This window comes from Bombina bombina, chromosome 4 (genome assembly GCF_027579735.1).
Source record: "Bombina bombina isolate aBomBom1 chromosome 4, aBomBom1.pri, whole genome shotgun sequence".
In the NCBI taxonomy this organism is placed as follows: Eukaryota; Metazoa; Chordata; class Amphibia; order Anura; family Bombinatoridae; genus Bombina; species Bombina bombina.
The window spans coordinates 566,052,804-566,073,302 of record NC_069502.1 but is presented as its reverse complement, the minus strand read 5'-3'; the positions used below and the strand labels follow the sequence as shown (position 1 = coordinate 566,073,302).

The 20,499-nt window shown below is 38.4% G+C and overlaps 1 long non-coding RNA gene across 2 annotated transcripts in view; it reads right to left on the bottom strand.

Annotated features, from left to right (window-relative positions):
• LOC128656565 (uncharacterized) overlaps window positions 1-20,499 on the bottom strand; it is a 327,667-nt gene that overhangs the window by 229,108 nt on the left and 78,060 nt on the right. For both annotated transcript variants that reach the window (XR_008402029.1, XR_008402030.1), the window contains exon 2: window positions 9,758-9,882. This is a non-coding gene — a long non-coding RNA (uncharacterized LOC128656565). The remainder of the gene's footprint in view (window positions 1-9,757; window positions 9,883-20,499) is intronic.

The following is a 20,499-nucleotide window of genomic DNA, read 5'->3' as shown; positions in this document are numbered from 1 at the left end:
CAGCAACTATTAGCAAAAAATTTAATTTTTAATTATTAGAATACTGTCACAACAAATATGATTGGTGTAAATATTTTTTAAGTTGGCCTGGCACACAGGCTTGGAAGGCTGTAGAAAAGTGCAATTCAAAGGCACGAGCAAACTGAGGATTAAGATCATCAACAATAAAGATTTTTTTAATTGTAATTAGTAACTATACTGTGACAAAAAATTAGGATTGGTGTAAATAGTTGGCAAGACGCCCTGGCACAAAAGGATGGCAGGCAGGAGGTAGATGCAATTCAAGGAAACTAGGAGACTGATTACTGACAGTCTAAACAGTGATGATTGACAATTTTTGCAATACTGTTAACAGAAATATGATTGCTGACAACAATTGGCTAGGTGGGCCTGGCTCACAGCAGGCTGCAAGGCAGGAGGAAAGTGCTATTCAATGGCACCAGCAAACTGAGGATTCAAATCACAGCAACTATTACCAAAAATTTTAATTTTTAATTATTAGAATACGGTCACAACAAATATGATTGGTGTAAATATTTTTTAAGTAGGCCTGGCACACAGGCTTGGAAGGCTGTAGAAAAGTGCAATTCAAAGGCACGAGCAAACTGAGGATTAAGATCATCAACAATAAAGATTTTTTTAATTGTGATTAGTAACTATACTGTGACAAAAAATTAGGATTGGTGTAAATAGTTGGCAAGACGGCCTGGCACAAAAGGATGGCAGGCAGGAGGTAGATGCAATTCAAGGAAACTAGGAGACTGATTACTGACAGTCTAAACAGTGATGATTGACAATTTTTGCAATACTGTTAACAGAAATATGATTGCTGACAACAATTGGCTAGGTGGGCCTGGCTCACAGCAGGCTGCAAGGCAGGAGGAAAGTGCTATTCAATGGCACCAGCAAACTGAGGATTCAAATCACAGCAACTATTACCAAAAACTTTAATTTTTAATTATTAGAATACGGTCACAACAAATATGATTGGTGTAAATATTTTTTAAGTAGGCCTGGCACACAGGCTTGGAAGGCTGTAGAAAAGTGCAATTCAAAGGCACGAGCAAACTGAGGATTAAGATCAACACTAAAAAAATGTTTTTATTTAAATTAATAACTATACTGTCTGACTGTGACAACAATTATGATTGGTGTAAATAGTTGGCTAGACGGCCTGGCACAAAAGGCTGGCAGTGGCAGGCAGGAGGTAAATGAAATTCAATGGCACTAGGAGACTGAATATTTGCAGTCCAAAAAATTATGATTTTTTTTTTATTATTACTGTTACAAGAATTGTGATTGGTGCCACTAATTGGCTACTTGGGCCTGGCAGACAGGCTGGCAGATATGAGTCGTGGATGGTAGGTAGGGCAGCAATTTAACACAGTATGAAGTGTAAGTGACAAAAACACAGGACTGATAGAAAATTAAGTTACATTACACTAGCAAAATATTTGAAAATTTTAGATTTTAATATTAAAATTATGTTAAGAAGTGCAATGCACATATGACTCTATGAGTGGTCACACTGGCTGGCTGCTACGTAGGGCAGCAATTATAACAACAGTATGCTGTGTAAGTCAGATAGACAGTTAGACACAGGCCTGATAGAAAATACAATTAGATTACACTAGCATAATGATTTAAAGACTTTTTTGGAAATTTTAAGAAAAAGGTTAAGCACATACATATGAGTCGTGGCTGATAGCCTTGGAAGGGCAGCTATTAAAAACACTAGGCTCTGTATGTCGGATACACACACGCCTGATAGAAAATACTATTAGATTACACTAGAAAAATGATTGAAATAATTTTTTTTTTGGGGGGGGGGGATTAAAAAAAGGTTAAACACATATGAGTCGTGGCTCATAGACTAGGGAGGGCAGCAAGTAAACACAGTAGGCTCTCTATGTCAGCAAAACACACAGGCCGGATAGAAAATTATATTAGATTACACTAGCAAACAAATTTAAACTTTTTTTTTTTTATATTAAAATTAAGGTGAAAGAAAAATAGATATGAGTGCTGGGTGGCTGCCTGGCACAGACCAATTATCCAAAAGACTGAAAAAAAAAATAGGTATATTAATGCTGAGTGAGCCTGACAGACACAGGCATGATAGTAAATGTAATTAGATTACACTAGCGAAATATTTTTTTATTTTTTTTTAATTTAAAATAATGTTATAAACGGATATTAACACTGGTGGCTGCTGGCTGGCACAGAGCAATGAACCAGAGTATATGCTGTGTGACACTGGCCTAATAGAAAAGGAAAAAAAATTACACTAGAAAAATAATTATATTTTTGGGTTAGTTAAATTTAAACTAATGTTGTTAGGGAGATATCAGTGGTGGCAGTAGTCACAGCATATGCTGTGAGCCTTAAACACACAGCTGAAAGCCAGGCAAATGCTAATAAAAAAAACGAAAAAAAAAAAAACTGCACGAAATATAGCCCTAAAAAGGGCTTTTTGGGGTGCTGTGCTTGCAGCAGAGATGAGTGGAGTCCTTCTGGACTGTAAATACACTAGCCTAGCTATGTTTTTCCTATTAATGTCAGGAGCAAAAACACAACACGTCCTCTCATTAAAAAAGCAAGGTCATTATGAGTCTAAAATGGCGGATTCCGAGTAGCTGGGAGTGTCTGTGAGGGAGTGTCTGATGTTGATTGGCTCTAATGTGTCAGGCGGCTGTGACATAAAGGGTCAAAGTTTCCACAATGATGACACATAGGGGCGGATCGAACATCGCCATGTGTTCGCCCACAAACGCGAACGCGAACAACCTATGTTCGCTGTGAACCGTTCGCGGGCGAACAGTTCTGGACATCACTATGCTGCAGCCATGAGACCTAAAACTTCCATGCATATATAGCAACTGAAGGAAATAATAGAAACTGAAGATTCCGACAAACGGAACCCAATAAATTGTCACTTGTCTGTTAGAGACAAAGACATTGACACAATCTATCTGGAAGCCTAAAAAAAAGGTGACCCTTGTGTGAGAGGAATCAAGGAGCTTTTGATAAAAAGATCCTCTAACTATGACTTGAAGAAATAACAAAGTTAAATCGTATGAGATTCCGCAGAAAATAATCTGAAATGAAAAAATCTATTGTATCTATTGTAAACAAATAATGCATCATTGACCAAAAAAGGCAAAATAGACCATATAAATACCATTCTAAAAGATGGTATACTTATATGACAATTCAAAAAGATTTTCTATCTTTAGAACAATGTTTAGTTTTGAATAAAACCCCAAAACCCATTTCCTAAAAATGGAACTGGAATAAATACCCCAGAAAACTCCAGGTCTGAACAGCGCTTGAACCCCAATGGGTGACCAGCCGCGCTTCACCAATACCCAAAATATATAGGTCTGGAACACACTTAAAGGGACATTAAACACTTTGAGATGGTAATATAAAATGATAAATTGTATATATAAAACAGCTCTGCAATATACTTTCATTATTTATTTTGTCCTCTTTGCCTGTAATTCCATTCTGAAATTGTGAGCTTTTCAGTTCCTGTTAGAAATGGAAGTGCAGAACACTGTTAAATCCAGCACAACCATTGGCTGCACACTCTAGTGACCTATTTATAACTGTCTCTAATTGGCCACAGCAGAGAAGGTAACACAAGTTACAACATGGCAGCTCCCATTTTTTTTTAGACACTAAAACTTTACACTTATTTTGTCACTTTTTAAACAACTAATGAAACTTTAAAAAATACATCTACATGTTACTCATGGACTAATCTTTTCTTTGAATGTATCATTCTATCTTGCATGTATTTAGTGTTTAATGTCCCTTTAAGGAAAGTGTTAGCCTTACTGGAATAGCTGGAATATAATAGAGAAAAAAAGACTTCTCACAGAAGGTTTTACTCTGAATCTTATTCTGTACCCAAAATCTAAGAAATTTGGACCGAATAGAACCAAACAAATTTCAAAAAAGTCTTAACCTGCCCCTTACCAGCCAAGCTGGAATACGGTACATACATGCAAATTTAGGGAGCTGACTTTGACCTGAAAAAACTTCCAATTAAAAACATGTTACTTGGGTAATTTAGGATTTCGTCCTTAGTAAGAACAACAAAACTAAAATAAGCTTAAAGTTTTAGTCTTAGAACTCAATCTTGAAGCCCAGAATAACAGTTAAGAATTGAATCCAATTATGAACCAAATAATTGATTATCTTGAAAAAAAAAATATGGATTTTTAGAAATCACAAAATTCTTCTAGCTAAAACAGCTAAAGACATAGATTAAACCTCATTTGCAAAAATATTTAATAAAATGAAGACACAAATGAAATTATTAGCATGTTAATCAAGTTAAAGGACCAATCAACACACTGGACTTGCATAATCAACAAATGCAAGATAACAAGACAATGCAAAAGCACTTAGTCTGAACTTCAAATGAGTAGTAGATTTGTCCCTTTAACAATGCTAAATAAATCATAATCCGATACTTGATCTTAAAGTATCCAAACAGAAAAATGCAGCAATTGCAACATCATCCAAATAAGTTACAGGTCCAAGAAAAGTACCTGAAATAAATAATTTTCCTTAAATAAGATACAACCATCTGAAGGAAAAAAAAAACAAATACTATTTTGCTATAGAAACAATAGCATATTTAGCAGGAGTAGAGATAGCCTCATTAATTTGGGGAATCCTCAAAACTGAAAACTAACTGCCGGCAAAGAATATAATTTAAAAACCTTGAAGAAGGAATAAAAGAAAATTCTCAGCCTATTCCATTCCCTAGTATCAGGAACTGGAAAAAAAACTTCTGAAAACACAGAAGAATAATAAGCAGAAATAAAATGTTAGCTAGTCTTGATAAAGAACTAGTTACCTCAATATCCAAAAAAATCAACACCTTTTCAACAAAGAACAAATGTACTCTAATAAAAATAAAAAAAGTAGATTTGTTAGTGTCAATATCTGATGAAGAAAATTCTGAATGAGAAAAAACACCATCAGAGAAGGATAATTTAGTATGTTGTTGGTCATTTGAAACTTAATTAACTAAAAAAGAAGTTTGAAAAAGACCTAAAAATTTCATTAGAAGGCGGGATGTCAGACAAAGCCTTTAACATAGAATCAGAAAAATATTCTTATAAATTTCTAAGTATATCTTGTACATAAGATGTAAAAAGAATAGCAATATATGAAGCATAAATACTAATAGATTCTGCATGTAAAAGTTTATCATGATAACTTATTACAAACCATAGCAAAAGATAAACATTCATAACATTAAAATAAATGAACTTAGCTTTGGTAGGACTGATATCAGTCAACAGGAATCCGTTAGCATTTTCTGATTCAGGAACAGTATGTGAAATATCTTGCAATATGTAATAGAAAAAAACAACATATAAAGCAAAATTATCAAATTCCTTAAAATGACAGTTTCAGGAATGGGAGAAAAATGCAAAACAAACAAGCCTCTAGCAACCAGAAGCAGCAAAAATATGAGAATTAAATAATGTGAGACGCCCACATTATTGGCGCTAAGTACAACGCCCATATCTTTTGGCGCCAAGTATGACGCCACATCCTCTGACGCCGAAACCAACGCCCACATTTTTTGGCGCAAAAAAACATCTGAATACTCATGCGTAAAAAAAAAAAATGACGTAACTATGAACAACTTCCGGCGTCAACTACGGCGCCGGAAATGACCACATTTTGCGCCAAAAAAGTTTGCGACAAAAATGGCGCAATAAAATGAAGCATTTTCTGCCCTGCGAGCCTAACAGCCCGCAGGGAAAAATAGTCAATTGAAAATTTTCAAGGTAAGAAAAAATATATATTCATATGCATTATCCCAAATAATGAAACTGACAGTCTGAATGAAGGAATACTGATTAACCTGAATCATGGCAAATATAAGTTTAAACACATATATTTAGAACTTTACATATAAAGTGCCCAACCATAGCTTAGAGTGTCACAAAAAATAAGACTTACTTACCCCAGGACACTCATCTACATGTAGTAGATAGCCAAACCAGTACTGAAACGAGAATCAGTAGAGGTAATGGTATATAAGAGTATATCGTCGATCTGAAAAGGGAGGTAGGAGAAGAAATCTCTACGACCGATAACAGAGAACCTATGAAATAGATCCCCTAGAGGAAGACCATTGTATTCAAATAGGCAATACTCTCCTCACATCCCTCTGACATTCACTGCACGCTGAGAGGAAAACCGGGCTTCAACCTGCTGCGAAGCGCATATCAACGTAGAATCTAGCACAAACTTACTTCACCACCTCCATGGGAGGCAAAGTTTGTAAAACTGAGTTGTGGGTGTGGTGAGGGGTGTATTTATAGGCATTTTGAGGTTTTGGAAACTTTGCCCCTCCTGGTAGGAATGTATATCCCATACTTCACTAGCTCATGGACTCTTGCCAATTACATGAAAGAAATAATGGTGGCCACACAAAATATTGACACTTTGGGCCCAATTAGGACATTTCCACTTAGGGGTGTACTCACTTTTGTTGCCAACGGTTTAGACATTAATGGCTGTGTGAGTTATATTGAGGGGACAGCAAATTTACACTGTTATACAGGCTGTACACACTACTTTACATTGTAGCAAAGTGTAATTTCTTTAGTTTTGTCACATGAAAAGATATAATAAAAATATGTGAGGGGTGTACTCACTTTTGTTAGATACTGTATATATATATATATATATATATATATATATATATATATATATATATATATATATATATGAAATTTTAAATTATAAGTTACAATTTAATGTTACTATTTCACCCCAGCTAATAGCAAGTAAAAGGCTCTAAGAGGGAGGAGTTTTTCTTCAATTTTCCCTATAGAGACATTGCTAACAATCATGGATCTATGATTGTCAATGGAGCCGGACAAAGCCCCAGTGCCTTAGGGGTAAAACGCTCGTAGCTGGCGTTTAACAGTCCAACAGGCTGAATCTAATTATACAAGAGTTTGGAGGCTGCAGCAGAGGTGCCAGGAGTCGTAAACAGAGTTTGTTATCCGAGCAGACGAAATCCACTATACACCACTGAAGGAAGCCTGTTTGGGGAGAGACATACACCAGGAGGATATACCTAGCTGACCAGTAACTCATAGGTGCAGCAAGGAGGTGTGGAATCGCGATAGTGGGATCCCCTACAGCCCTGAACATAGACCGCTACGGCGGTAAATTCCTATAACAACAGCTGAGATGGTGTGGAATTACACTAGAGTCCTCTATGGTGGTATGAGTGAGTACATATTCAGTGACTGTAAAATTGCTGCATATGATAATACTACACACAGTCGTGATTGCCTGGAGCTCCCTGATGGTGAGCGTTTGCAATGGTAAAGGGTTATTCCTGGGCCTACACGGTTTTCTAGCCTGACACACTCCACAGCCAACTCTGTTAATGATCTTTGTTCTTCCCGGACCTTTAACTATTTCTAGTGCCTTTTGAGAATGGTACAATAGAGACTTTCTCCCTGTGTTGTAACAGGAATTTAGAACTTATTTTACTTTGCTTGAATTAATTTGTTTTTTTTTTCATATACCATTTCCCAATCATAAACTTTTATTTTTCTTCCTTTTTATGAGAGCTCTCCTTTTTGTTTCCATCAGTGCACTATAGTTAAAATAAGTGGTAATTGAATGTACAGTATATTGATAGCCGTTTTTTGACTGTGACAATAAATGTAATTATGTTAAACACAATTTTATATTTGATGTGATTGATATTATTAATTCTCTATTGTGTCAATTGTTCTTATAGTGGTTATATCCATTTATTACATTTGGGAATTAGTGAGTGTGGGATAGGATAGTCTTTTTCTTATTCTTTATTTAATAACTCCTTCCTTAACTATCCCCTTGGACCGATTGCCTGTACAGAATTTTACACAGGCAATTGTACTAATCCATTGATGGGGAATACTGGAGAGTGTTGACAGCACAATCTATATACACACACACACACACACACACACATACATATATATATATATAATTACCAGATTCTTCCCACTTGTAGGGCATCCGCCTGGGTGCAAACTTGAACACAATACAGCAGCCAAAGAAAGGTGCACTCACAGGACTTTCACAACAAAAGTGGAGTTACTTTATTTGTAACGTTTTCGGGGATCGGGTCCCCTTCATCAGCATGCTGATGAAGGGGACCTGATCCCCGAAAACGTTACAAATAAAGTAAGTCCACTTTTGTTGTGAAAGTCCTGTGAGTGCACCTTTCTTTGGCTGCTATATATATATATATACACACACACATATATTCATATACATATATACACATACATACATACATATATACACACTGTTATGGCAGCACAGAATTTACTAAGGAGTAATCTTAGAAGTATGTATGGATCTCAACTGCAGTTCACTTTCAGTGGTTTAATATGTATCACTTCCTTAGTTATATTTGCTAGTAAGGTTTGTAAATGTATGCCAGATGAGAGTTTAGTGACTATTTCTATTCCGACTTTGTATATGAAGACAAAGTAACTATCTCCTAGGCACTTACGGTTAGTTTGTAATAGGAGTGCCGTGTAACAGGATGATGTCACACATGGGGGCGTGGCCACCAGAACACTGACAATCACAGCACTGCGAGGAAACCAGAGGCTTACTTCTATGTAGTAGAATTCAGCTTGGTGTGAATGGCAAGACCAATACAGGTGAGGCTTCGTTAGTGAAGGAGTTCCGGTAGGAAGTATTTACAAAGGAACAGACGCTCGGATGCATCTGAGAAACTTAGATGTTGTTTCTGAGGAATGCAGGAAAGCAGCGGGTTGCTTCACAGCAAAAGCTGCTCAGGGATTTGATTCTGCTACAATGGTTAGTGAGTATTTCCTGAAGTGCAATCCGAAATTAATATGGTAGCTTGGAGAGCCAGTAAGTAGGAACTGGTGCAGAGCATGAGAACTCAGAGCGTACAGGAAAATTACTAGGCACCGGATAAGGGGCGTTATTAGAATTTATAGTCTGTGAGAGAAAAGGTAGCTGATCAAGATGTAAAGGGACAATGCTCCTGACACACACACACACACATATATATATATATATACACACACAAGTAAGGAGGGGGCTCTTCCATACATTCCCTCCTACAATCCAAGGAATGATTTGTGACTGTCGAAAACAGGTAGCTTCCATACAGCAGCACATGGTGCTTTTAACTTTAAAGTTGTAAAGTTGCTGGCTTGTCTGAATATTATTCTAACACCTTCCCCTCCCAAAGGAATCGTTATCTTGAACTCTAATCCATGCTCTGCAACTAACCTTTCCCACAACTGCACCTTAAGGCATCCTGGGTGTTGTAGTCCAAGTCATGCACCTTGGTGTTCAGGTTTATCAGACCCTGTCCTAAGTGCCCCCAGTACCCTGGGCAGCTGCCTTGTTTTTCCCACCTTATAAACAACCCTGCTAGAAGGACTCACAACATAAAGAAATATCTGGTATTGCTGAGTTCAACCTCTCAATCCTTTATACATTGATCATTGCAGACAAACAGAAAATAGATTTTATTTAAGAAAATAGAATACAATTTACAACACAACATTTCTCTTTTGAACTGCTACTTGTAAAAACAGTGTAGGGCCCAGCATGGGCCTGGAACATGCTAAGGGTTAAGGCTATAGGAGAATGGGATAGGAGAGAGAGGGTTGGCATTGTGGCGCAACATTGTTGCAAAATAGGGAAGGCCCCTCCTTACCAGTAAAAAGCTGATTCCTTCCAAGCAACTTCCTCTTCTCCATCGGATCAGTGCAGTTATGCATCGTTCCAGACGTTCCATTCTTCCTCCCAGGCATTATCAGGGCGATCAGGGAACATCAGCACCTGCAATACAAAGCAAAAAGATGAGTGTAAAACCAGATAACATGGAGGATATAGATATTATACCCCCACTCAGTACACAAATGTAGTTACTGCACAAATTAATACAATTGAAGAGCAGGTCACGGTAGATACAGGGAGAGTACAGGATTCTCAATTGTCTCAACCTATGGAGACTGAGCAAGCTTCCATTTTAAATTTACAGCCCCAGCAAATTTTTCCAGCTAGTCACGTGGCTGCACTGTTTAACGCTGTACCCAGGGGCGGACTGACAAGTCGGGCAAATCGGCCCTGGCCCGAGGGCCCAACTTCTTAAAGGGGCCCGCCCCCTGCATCATAGTAGCTGTTTTTTTTTTATTAAAACATTTTTATTAAGATTTTTTTTTTGCCTTAATTATTTTATTTTTTTTGCGTGGGGGGGGGTGGGGGGTCGCCCTTGGCAGCGTGTCGTGACTTTAACTCTGTAAAGCAGGAGCCGGTTAGCTTAGCGGTAATGTCACTGTGATGACAAGTGCAACCAACATACAAGTCCTGTGTCTCTGGCTCTGCAGTCTGCACTCCACTGTCTGACTGTTAATGAAAAAAACTTGACTGGACTCTGGAGCAGTGGAGCCTGTAAGTAAGGCGGCAGCCTGCCCTGCAAATTAATATGTGGACCGGTCGGTGTGTATATCCAGAATCCGGTCCACATATTACACTCCTACCTGTCCTGGCTCTGTCTTGCTGCTCAGCTCCGCCTCCACACGCCGTGCGCACACAATTTTAACAGCGCATTAGGCTCAGGCAGCAGGAGCTGCAGCAGACCATGTGTGGCCATGTGATAGAGCCAAGGAGGACAAGGGACACTGAGTCAGGACAGCTGAGCGATGACAAGTCGACTAACTAAGCCAGCAACTAGCAAGCAAGGTAAGTGAAGGAGCCGGTTGCTGCCGGAGGGGTGGCCAGGGCTGTATACTTAGTAAGCAGTCTGGAATTTGGGAGAATTGCAGCACTTCCTGTATTTGGCAGAAGTGGTGGTGACATTGCCCTCACATCAGATCACAGCAGCACAAATCTGTTAGCTCTGCATTTGTTGAAGCAGTAAATATGTCCTAAAGGTGCGCTGGATGCAGGTGTGTGTGTAACAAATAAATAATCATTAACAGGACTCCTGCTTATTACAATTCTAAAAAGGGGTAGAAATTATAAATTTTAATAAAGCAAATTGACACTGGTATTACACAGACATAACTTGATCTTTACATACTGAGCACTGCAGAGATCAATATCGGATGTTGTAAAATGAACTGATTCAGCAGTCAGGACTGTGTGTGTGAGACAGAGGGAACATCTTTATAATAATATATATCTGTCATATTCTGTGTCCCTTTAAGACATATCCTATTGTTAAAACCTGTCCCTTTAAGACTACCTCTACTGAAAACCGGAACACCTATTTAAGGAGGGACTCAAGCAATATACAATTGCTTGATTATTGCAAGTGTGTGTAATCAGCGTCACTGAAACTTTCAGATACCATACTCCTAAATCCTGGATAAAACCTCTAAAGTACTAAAATAGCTTTTGGTTAGATTTAACTCTGATTCAAGTCTTACCTCCAAAAACAAATCTTTCTACAGCTTTCAACATAAGCTTAATCAGACCGCTTGTGTGCAAAAGTATAATCAAGAAGTTTCTCACTAGCAAACCGGAGATCTCGGCTTTCTCTGACGTCATCACTTTCAGCGTGTGCAGACGGAACACCCGACAAGCTGCTTGAAGAAACACAGCTCATAAGCAGGGATATTAAGCATACACCGGAGACGTTTATAGCCACAACGCTACCTGACCAATTCAAGGAAACCGCAAGTATCATTTACTCTTCATATTGTCAATAACTAAGGAACAATTGTTGCATTCCCTAAAACTGACTTTATTAACACCGGAACTAACATAGGACTGTAACCTCATTTGTTTGTAAAACAGTGTCAACCAGGCTCTATCTCTTTTATGTTACAACGGTCTCCATACAAACCTTACAGTTGAACAGTACTTTTATTTGTAAGGATTCTCAGAGATATATTACATATTGAATTTAAGATCAATCATATTTTTTTATTCACTTTACGCAAAACAGATTCTAACAAAGACTCAAAACTAATTACTATTTTCTGTGAGTACAACCTGTCCAAGTATATACCAACTTATTACTTGTGACTCCTATCTCACATCAACTTTTATTATTTACAGTTGATTTTCCTAAGAGGTATCAATTCTCATTGCTCATTGAGAATTGCATAAATAGGAATACCTACACTCATACAATTTTCCTAAAAAAGGGAATTAGGGATATTGCAATATCTGTATATAAAGGTACTAGGGAGGGGGCTGTGTGTGTGTGTGAGACACAGAGAACCTTTCTATAATATTATATATCTGTATATAAGGTACTCAAGAGGGGGATGTGTGTGTGTGTGTGTGTGTGTGAGACACAGGGAACCTCTCTATTATATAATTATATATCTGTATACAAGGTACTGGGGAGGGGGCTGTGTGTGTGTGAGACACAGGGAACCTCTCTATAATATAATTATATATCTGTATATAAGGTACTGGGGAGGGGGCTGTGTGTGTGTGTGAGACACAGAGAACCTTTCTATAATATTATATATCTGTATATAAGGTACTGAAGAGGGGGATGTGTGTGTGTGTGTGTGTGTGTGTGAGACACAGGGAACCTCTCTATTATATAATTATATATCTGTATACAAGGTACTGGGGAGGGGGCTGTGTGTGTGCGAGACACAGGGAACCTCTCTATAATATAATTATATATCTAGGCTTACCAGAAGTCCCACTTTTACTGGGATTGTCCCGGTTTGGAGGCGCTGTCCCAGTGTCCCACCTAGTTGTTCATTCTGTCCCAGTAGGGTTGCCACCTCCAGGTTTCAAATCATGTGTCCGGGTTTCAGACCACCTGAAACCCAGACACATTATTCAAAATGACTGGACTGTGGCTCTCCAGCATAGTTGGATGCTGTTACTTTGTTACATACAGCCCTGCTTAGCTTAACGTTCGTGTCCTTCAAAGTTTACATTTAGTAATACAGGCTGAGTGAGCAGCATAGGGTTTTTTAAATTTTTTTAGTACTACTTGGTTTATTTTTCTAAGAATTTACCCCCCCCCCCCGACCCCTGGTGACATCACCGGTAATACACCTTTAGGGGAATCATATGGGTATGACTAGGAAGTGCAGACAGGCAGGATTTTTGGCCTGGATCTTGCTTTACTTCATGCAGAATAGCATTTTGGCTGTAATCTTCCTGCATTATGGTATAGAGTAGCCTCTTAAACAGCTTTAGCAGGTACGTGTTTCTTTTTTACTTTCATTCAATGTTGTATTTATGCCTTATCAGTATTTGGCTCTGTTCCTTAATTAGACACATAAAACACATATTACACTGCAGATATTAAATTGTGAAATTGATAATTATGAAAGTGATAATTATGCTTGATGTTTGGCATTATTTAGAATCTGAGATTTAGATTAATGATTTATTTGCCATGACAACGTAATGGTTCCTTTTTCACTAGGGGGTGGTGTTATGGTCTATTTAAACTGTGTGATTCACTTGTTTGACTGAGGAAGGGTAGCGTATCCACGAAACATTACACACATAAAAGCTACTACTTTAAAAGGACCGGTAATTGCCACGCCCCCTCGACCACGCTCCAGACCACACCCCCACTGGCACCGCACCAGGTGGTCCCAGTTTCACCTCTAAAAATTATGGTAAGCCTATATATATCTGTATATAAGGTACTGGGGAGGGGGCTGTGTGTGTGTGTGTGAGACACAGGGAACCTCTCTATAATATAATTATATATCTGTATATAAGGTACTGGGGAGGGGACTGTGTGTGTGAGACAGAGGGAACATCTCTATAATATTAATAAATATATATATATATATATATATATATATATATATATATATATATATATAATGTGTGTGTGTGTGTGTGTGTATGTATATAAGGTACTGGGGAGGGGGCTGTGTGTGTGTGTGAGAATCAGGAAACCTCTCTATAATATATATCTGTATATAAGGTACTGGGGAGGGGGCTGTGTGTGTGAGACAGAGGGAACAGCTCTATAATATATATATATCTGTATATAAAGGTACTGGGGAGGGGGCTGTGTGTGTGAGACAGAGGGAACATCTCTAATAATATATATCTGTATATAAGGTACTGGGGAGGGGCCTGTGTATGTGTGAGACACAGGGAACCTCTATCATATTATATATCTGTATATAAGGTACTGGGGAGGTGCTGTGTGTGTAAGACAGAGGGGATCTCTCTATAATATTATATATAGAGAAAATAACTCATTGTGTAAACCATTTACAAATCTAAACAAGTCAGAAGACTTGCTTTAAACCTAGAAAGTAAAAAGGAGAGTAATTGTGAACCTCATTTGCATATCTTACCCAGATTCCTTTGCTGCATTGGAAACAGTGTAGTCAGAGAGTTTCTAGGTTTAAAGCAAGTCTTCTGACTTGTTTAGATTTGTAAATGGTTTACACAATGAGTTATTTTCTCTGTATTTTGTATTTAGTGGAGGATTTTAAACTCACTTTTCGCCTCCCCATAATTTGAATTGTTGTATAATATTATATATATACAGGGAGTGCAGAATTATTAGGCAAGTTGTATTTTTGAGGATTAATGAACCCAAAAAACTCTTTAATATCAAAGCTGAATAGTTTTGGAAGTAGTTTTTAGTTTGTTTTTAGTTATAGCTATTTTAAGGGGATATCTGTGTGTGCAGGTGACTATTACTGTGCATAATTATTAGGCAACTTAACAAAAAACAAATATATACCCATTTCAATTATTTATTTTTACCAGTGAAACCAATATAACATCTCAACATTCACAAATATACATTTCTGACATTCAAAAACAAAACAAAAACAAATCAGTGACCAATATAGCCACCTTTCTTTGCAAGGACACTCAAAAGCCTGCCATCCATGGATTCTGTCAGTGTTTTGATCTGTTCACCATCAACATTGCGTGCAGCAGCAACCACAGCCTCCCAGACACTGTTCAGAGAGGTGTACTGTTTTCCCTCCTTGTAAATCTCACATTTGATGATGGACCACAGGTTCTCAATGGGGTTCAGATCAGGTGAACAAGTAGGCCATGTCATTAGATTTTCTTCTTTTATACCCTTTCTTGCCAGCCACGCTGTGGAGTACTTGGACGCGTGTGATGGAGCATTGTCCTGCATGAAAATCATGTTTTTCTTGAAGGATGCAGACTTCTTCCTGTACCACTGCTTGAAGAAGGTGTCTTCCAGAAACTGGCAGTAGGACTGGGAGTTGAGCTTGACTCCATCCTCAACCCAAAAAGGCCCCACAAGCTCATCTTTGATGATACCAGCCCAAACCAGTACTCCACCTCCACCTTTCTGGCGTCTGAGTCGGACTGGAGCTCTCTGCCCTTTACCAATCCAGCCACGGGCCCATCCATCTGGCCCATCAAGACTCACTCTCATTTCATCAGTCCATAAAACCTTAGAAAAATCAGTCTTGAGATATTTCTTGGCCCAGTCTTGACGTTTCAGCTTGTGTGTCTTGTTCAGTGGTGGTCGTCTTTCAGCCTTTCTTACCTTGGCCATGTTTCTGAGTATTGCACACCTTGTGCTTTTGGGCACTCCAGTGATGTTGCAGCTCTGAAATATGGCCAAACTGGTGGCAAGTGGCATCTTGGCAGCTGCACGCTTGACTTTTCTCAGTTCATGGGCAGTTATTTTGTGCCTTGGTTTTTCCACACGCTTCTTGCGACCCTGTTGACTATTTTGAATGAAACGCTTGATTGTTCGATGATCACGCTTCAGAAACTTTGCAATTTTAAGAGTGCTGCATCCCTCTGCAAGATATCTCACTATTTTTTTACTTTTCTGAGCCTGTCAAGTCCTTCTTTTGACCCATTTTGCCAAAGGAAAGGAAGTTGCCTAATAATTATGCACACCTGATATAGGGTGTTGATGTCAATAGACCACACCCCTTCTCATTACAGAGATGCACATCACCTAATATGCTTAATTGGTAGTAGGCTTTCGAGCCTATACAGCTTGGAGTAAGACAACATGCATAAAGAGGATGATGTGGTCAAAATACTCATTTGCCTAATAATTCTGCACTCCCTGTATATATATATATATATATATATATATATATATATATATATATATATATATATAGTACTGTGGAGGGGCTGTATGTGTGTGTGAGACAGAGGGGGCCTCTCTATAATATTATATATCTGTATATAAGGTACTGGGGCTGTGTGTGTGTGTGAGACAGATGGGGCCTCTCTATAATAGTATAGATCTGTATATAAGGTACTGGGGAGGGGGCTGTGTGTGTGAGAGACAGAGGGGACCTCTCTATAATAGTATAGATCTGTAAATAAGGTACTGGGGAGGGGGCTGTGTGTGCGTGAGACAGAGGGGGCCTCTATAATATTATAGATCTGTATATAAGGTACTGAAGAGGGGGCTGTGTGTGTGTGTGTGAGACAGAGGGGGCCTCTATAATATTATAGATCTGTATATAAGGTACTGGGGAGGGGGCTGTGTATGTGTGAGACAGAGGGAATCTCTCTATAATATTATATATCTGTATATAAGGTACTGAAGAGGGGGCTGTGTGTGTGTGAGACACAGAGAACCTCTCTATAATATAATTATATATCTGTATATAAGGTACTGGGGAGGGGGCTGTGTGTGTGTGAGACACAGGGAACCTCTCTATAATATTATATATCTGTATATAATGTACTGAAGAGGGGGCTGTGTGTGTTTGACACAGAGGGGGCCTCTCTATAATAGTATAGATCTGTATATAAGGTACTGGGGAGGGGGCTGTGTGTGAGACACAGGGAACCTCTCTATAATATTATATATCTTTATATAAGGTACTGATGAGGGGGCTGTGTGTGTGAGGCAGTGGGGGCCTCTCTATAATAGTATAGATCTGTATATAAGGTACTGGGGAGGGGCTGTGTGTGAGGCATAGGGAACCTCTTCATTGTGTTACATTTGTATATATTAGGTTTTAGCGGGCATTAGGAGGGGAGCAGCAATTTCCTACTGGGAGATAGCTGAACATGTTGGGTGAGCCAATAACAAGAGGCATATATGTGCTCCTGAACCTACCCAGGTATGCTTTTCAACAAATGATAGGAAGTGAAATTAGCAACTTAGATAATAGAAGTAAATTGTAATGAATGTGTTTAAAATTTTATGTTCAATCTGAATCATTAAAGGGACAGTAAACTCATAATTAGACATTTATGATTTACACAGAGCATAACATTTTAAATAACTTTCTGATTTAAATCTATTATTTAATTTTCTTCCTTCTCTTGTTATCCTTTGCTGAAAGGTTTATCTAGGTAAGCTCAAGAGCAGCAAAGAACCTAGGTTCTAGCTGCTGATTGGTGCCTGCATATATATACTGATTGTCATTGGCTCACCCATGTGTTCACTTAGAAACCAGTAGTGCAGTGCTGCGCCTTCAACAAATGATACCACGAGAATGAAGCAAATTTGATAACAGAAGTAAACTGGAAAGTGTTTAAAATTGTATGTTCTACCTAAATCATGAAATACATTTTTGGGTTTCATTATTATTATTATTATTATCGTTTATTTGTAGAGCACCAACAGATTCCAACAGATTCCCCAGCGCTAACATCCCTTTAAAGTTTAAAACCCTTTAAAATTGATTTCCCTAAACATGCCCTGGTTTCAGTTAAAATGGAGATAGTTTTATCTTTATTTGATCATGCAGCTCTTATTTAAAGGAAATATACAAATGAATGATTTTACTTCTTTAGCTGCCAGTAACAAGTGATTTTACCCCCTTGTCTGCCCCTAATTACTTTTTGCTCCATACTGTAGTGCATATAGGCATGGGGATATATTTTTTTCCCATAAGCACTAATTTACAATATTTAGTTCTTATTAAAAATATTTATGGAAATAATTGTCTCTTTAAATGGCAATGAAAACATGGTGGGGGAGGGGCATATTAAGTGGGAGGGGAAATGGATATGGGAGGGACAATTTAGGTGGGAGGGGCAATATGGTGGAGGAGGGGCAGAGGAGGTAGGTAGGTGGAGCAAAGTGGCCGTGGGGGGCCCTGTCACACTTTTGCCCGGGGGCCCTGAATGGTCTCAGTCCGCCCCTGGCTGTACCGCCTTCTGCAGTTACAACAGTTTCAACTTTCTTAACATCCATTGCTGCTGCAATGGCTGCTTCAGTGGCTAATCCACAGGGTGTGCATTAGATGGCCAATTTACAGGTTCACACATTTTCTTCCAATATTGCCCAAAATATGCAGCCAAACACTGTTCAAAATTTAAATAATCAATTGCCCCCAATACCGGAGGCTCCGGTGACAAATAATCAAGGGGGTCATTCTGGACCAATTATAGCTTATACCGCGACACCACCTAATCCAATCCCTCTGGTGCAACTGACTCACTTACCAACCAGGCCTGCACCATCATTGGGTGTTCTGACCCCTGCTATGCATTCAGGTCATTACGGACCAATTACAACTTATACCGCCACACCACCCGCTAATCAAATCCCTCCGGTGCAACCGCATCACATCCCAACCAGGCCTGCACCATTATCGGGTATTCTGGCCCCAGCTGACTTACCTGGGCCGAGCGGTGTGCATACACAACCGCCGCATGGGTCAGGGCCTACTTACGGTTTCGCTACTCTATCGGTTACGTCACCGGAAGTGGGCGGCGGCATTTTCGGTTTAGCAATACTAGGTGCGGACGGTCAAACACACATGGCGGGTGCGTCACGGACTGCAGGTGAGCACCATGAGTCATCCTTGGGCTTGGAGGGACCTTTGGTAAGCAGGGAGACAGGGGCTTATGACGCAGGCAGCCAGCGCAAGCGAGCAGCAAGGGGTAGAAATCAAACTCAGGGTCTGCAAAGGGGTCGCACACAAAAAAGAGCTGTTATTACAAAATCAGCATATACTGTTAGAGGAAGGGGTATGCGAGCAGGCTACAGAATTCCCAGGGCAAAGAGGCCACTTGAATTTGTGCAAGGTGGGAATAAAGATAAATCTCTAGTCAGTCAAATGGGACAAGTTCAGGACAGTTTAGATATTAACCCTCAAATGTTTGAACATAATATGATTGTTGATGAAAGGCCTGTATTACAGCATGATTCCTCCTCCATCAGTGTGGATGCATGCATGTCTGGTGGGGTACAAGGAAATTCTATGTCACGGGGTAGTGTTACTAATGTACCAGAAAATGTAAATGTTGTTGCAACGGAAAATTCCTCTACCTCCCTGTTTGCTAATGCAAATCCAACCAGACCCAATAGACAATGTGCTCTCGACTTGTTAAATCTTTTACAGGGAGTACTGAATTCCGCTGGCGCAACAACTAATAAACAAACAACGACTGTACCCATGAGTAAAACAGGCAATGACGTTACACCAGGCACATTCAAGGAACAGACAGAAGCAACCAGCACTGTGGCGGTACCTTAGCAGGCTCCATGATCGGATGCAAGCATGGCGGGACAGGACCCACAACCTGTGAACCATGGTGAGACTAAAGTTTTTATTCACGATAGACATAACTCATCTGACTCTTCCTTAGGGATGGGCGAATGTTTCGCAACATTCGAAAAACGTCACAAATTTTAACACATTCGTTCGTTCTAATCGAATTTCGAATGTTTACATAACATTCTAACATTCGATTTTCGAATGTTCGGTTTAGAATTTTACGATTACATTCGAAAATATTATTTTCGAAAAATTCGAATTTAGATTGTAATAGTATTTCTAATGCTTTTTCTTTAAATGTAATATTCGAATTATGCAATATTCTAATTCGAAAAATTCGAATTTACATTGTAATAGTATTTCTAATGCTTTTTCTTTAAATGTAATATTCGAATTATGCAATACGTGTATTCGAATTCGAAAAAATTTGAATTTAGATTGTAATAGTATTTCTAATGCTTTTTCTTTAACTGTAATATTCGAATTATGCAATATTCGAAAAATTCGAATTTAGATTGTAATAGTATTTCTAATGCTTTTTCTTTAAATGTAATATTCGAATTATGCAATACGTGTATTCGAATTCGAAAAATTCGAATTTAGATTGTAATAGTATTTCTAATGCTTATTCTTTAAATGTAATATTCGAATTATGCAATACGTGTATTCGAATTTGAAAAATTCGAATTTAGATTGTAATAGTATTTCTAATGCTTTTTCTTTAAATGTAATATTCGAATTATGCAATATTCGAATTTGAAAAATTTGAATTTATATTCGAATTCAAATTTATATGTTTGTAATAGTACTTCTAATGCTTTCTTTAAATGTAATATTCGAATTATGCAATATTCTATATGGAAACATTCGAAATGATATATTTGTATCTATTTATGTATCAATTTACTAGATTCCAGCCCTACCACATGAACTATTGAACTTATGAATAGTATTTGTTAAATAGAATGTTAAATTCGAAATTTCGAATGTGGACATTCGATATAATTATAAACAT